Below are 3,580 nucleotides of genomic sequence, written 5' to 3'. Positions count from 1 at the left end.
ATTAATTTCACCGTGCGGGATAAATAACAAAGTACTTTTATAGTTCAGGCCATTACGGATGTGGCAATACTAGTTATGTATAGTTCATTTATTTTTTTTATTTATTATTTTAATAATAAAGAACCTTATAAGGGAAAAAGTGTAATTTCAACTCACTGTAAATTCTCTTTCCTTTAGTCCAAGCAGCAGCACCAATGGGGATTTTATCCTCCTGGAAAATAGGACAGACAGTCGTAGTTAGCCACATTGTGTGCTAACAAGTAATGACAAAAAAACTCAAAGCTTGCTGAACAAAACATTACAACCTTTATTGGGCGGGAAAGTGGTGCTGCTGCTTGGACTAAAGGAAAGAGAATTTATGGTAAGTCGAAATTACACTTTCCTTGACATCCACAGCAGCAGCACCAATGGAGATTTAGCAATTAATCAACTTAGGTTGGGTTACTATTAACCGCAGACTCTAACACCACTCGACCAAAGACTGCTTCCCCAGCTCTTCTGAAGTCTAGTCTGTAATGATTTACAAACGTATGAGGTGTGCTCCATGAGGCAGTCCTGCAGATCTGGTCAATTGGAACATGATTTCTCTCGACCCAAGATGTTGCAATTGCTCGAGTTGAATGGGCTCTAATAGGTCGTGGGGCCTGAAGACCTGCTTGGTTATAGCAGAGGGTAATCACATCCCTTATCCATCTGGACAAGGTTGCCCTAGAGACCTTCTAGCCTCTACTTCTGCCATGGAAGGAGATAAAAAGATGATCCGACCTCCTAAACTCTTCAGTGCAATTCAGATATAATTCCAAAGCCCTACCGACATCCAAGGAATGGAGTTTATTCTCCTCCTCTGAGGAGGGATCTGGGTAAAAGACGGGCAAATTAATGTGGCTAACTAGCAGAGATCATATATAGGGTGCCTAATTAAATAATTAGTTAATTGATACTATCTGCCCTATTTTCCAGGAGGATAAAATCCCTATTGGTGCTGCTATGGACGTCAAGAAAAGGGGGATTTTCCCTTTTATTACTTTAAACTTTTAGATTTTAGGGGACGTGAAGGCAGGAAGCCCTGATAGCTATTCTAAATATACATGCGTAGTGCAGTTAGCGCTGTCAGTTACCCAATGACAGCAGGCATAGTGGCAGGGCCTACTAGGCTTCCATTGATGGCAGAGCCCGAGGCCATTGATAGGCCTCCGGTTGCCATAGCAACCATCAGCAGCCCGCGATTTTCTAGTGGTGCCGCCGATGGTGTTGTAACCCCTTAGATAGCTATTGAACCCAGCTTCTAAGGGGTTAGTCGTGTGGACCACTGTGATCGGTTCCTGCACACTGAGCTGGGATAGCCTGCTGTCGGAAACAGCAGTTATCACAGCTCAAACACGCGCCAGGGAAAAATGGCGCTGTGTTAAATCAGGTCAGTACTATTACTGAGCTGAGCACGAACTATGCGCTCAGATCGATGTAATAGTACTGAGCGGTGCGGGAAGGGGTTAAGCAACTCTCCAGGAAAAATCATATTGGGTTCTATTGTGTATTTTGTTTTCTAGTAATCTTTTTATAACATATTGTACTTAATGCTATGATAATTTATGAGAAAAAAAATGTATTTCCCCTAATAACCATTTTCTGTGTTTTGTATAACATAAATTTGACAGACGTGTAAAGGAATATAATGAAAGACGTATAGTCATAAGCAAGGTATGGGGTAGAAGAATGAAGTCATGCATCTGATTTGTATTGAAAGGTATAAATGAAATATAACATTTCAAGTTCCATGTGTAGAACATAATGTCTGGGCCAGTAAAACTCATTTGAAGGTGCTACAGAAACCCATTTACACATCAGATTAGAAGTCACTTTTGTGCTGATAAATAAGCACAATAGTGATTGCAATGCCTGTACACCGAATATACCGAACAAGAGAATAACTGCGACCAGTTCAACATATTCTCGATGGATAAAAAACATAACAACCATTCTGTTTATTTGTATTGTATTCCATTCATTGATCTAGATATTATATTAAGTATTATCGTTTCTTAATGTTCATATGGGGAATCCAGAGTGAAATCAGTATTATAGATGCTTAAGATTTATGATAATAATGACCCTTAAAGCTCTGCATTTCAGGCTAATGGAAAGTATAAACAGTTTTATGCTAATTTGTCCCTGCTTGTGTAAACAGCCTCATGGAATGCTTGAAATGAAAGCCGAATATTCCAGGTTATAGATACAGAACAAGACATAAGAAAAAACCAAACTGTCAAAGTCACTTTTATGTAGCAGCAATAGTTTATATGAACAGGTTACAGGAAGAGATGTTATATGATTCCGTGTAATAAATGAACTGCTCTTATGTTTATGAGCACTATGTTGAAAATAGCCACGCATAATTATTCATCCACAACAGAGCTGTCATATATACATATGTCCTGTAAGTAGCGAGGTGGGGCCTTTGTGGATCGGACTCACTTTTCCAGCACATCCTACTGATACTCAATCCGATTGAAATATGGGGAATTTGAAGGCTAAGTCAACATCTTGAACTCTTTGTCATGTTCCTCAAACCATTCCTGAGAAATTTTTGTAGTGTCGCCGGGGGGCATTATCCTGCTAAAAGAGGCAACTGCCATTATGGTATATTGTTGATTTGAAGGGGTGTCCTTGGTCTGCAGCGACGTTTAGGTAGGAGGTACCTGTCAAAGTAACATTTATATGAATGCCAGGATCCAAGTTTCCCAGCAGAACATTGCTCAGATCGTCAGACTGCCTACAACGACTTGTCTTCTGCCCATAGTGAATCCTGGTGCCATCTCATCTTGTGGATGGCGCCTGGCCATACACATGATGTAAAAAAAAAGTGATTCATTAGACAAGTGCACTTTCTTTCATTGCTCAATGGTTCAGTTCTGATGCACACTTGTTCACTGTAGGCGCATTGGACAGCAGACAGCAGGTCAGCATGGGAACTGTTAGGAAATATCCATCACTTTTAGGTTGTCATTAGAGATGAGCGAACCGGGACAACCGAACCCGGTTTCGATCTGAACATCAGGAAAAGTTCGGTTCGCAGCGAATCCGAACTTCACCGGGTTCGGCCGAACCCGTTTTGACCAAACCCGGTCAAAAATATTATACAAATCGGCAGCCACTTGTCTCTATCAATCACTGATAGAGAAAAGAGGCTGCTGATTAAAAATAAAATAAAAAGCATTTCATACGTACCCGGTCGTTGTCTTGGTGACGAGTCCCTCTTCTTCCTCCAGTCCGACCTTCTTTTCTGACGCGGCAGCATGTGATTGGCTGCAGAGGCCTCTGCAGCCTGTGATTGGCTGCAGCGGTCACATGGGCTGTAACGTCATCCAGGAATTTCGGGCCGGATGTCGAGAGGGACGCGTCACCAAGGCAACGGCCAGGAGACCGGACTGGAGGAAGCAGAAAGTTCTCGGTAAGTATGAACGTCTTTTTTTTTTTTTACAGTTTACTCTATATTCTGATCGGAATTCACTGTCCAGGGTGCTGAAACAGTTACTGCCGATCAGTTAACTCTTTCAGCACCCTGGACAGTGACTATTTACTG

Source organism: Rhinoderma darwinii, chromosome 10 (assembly GCF_050947455.1).
Source record: "Rhinoderma darwinii isolate aRhiDar2 chromosome 10, aRhiDar2.hap1, whole genome shotgun sequence".
NCBI lineage: Eukaryota > Metazoa > Chordata > Amphibia > Anura > Rhinodermatidae > Rhinoderma > Rhinoderma darwinii.
Note: the sequence above shows the minus strand (reverse complement) of the source record.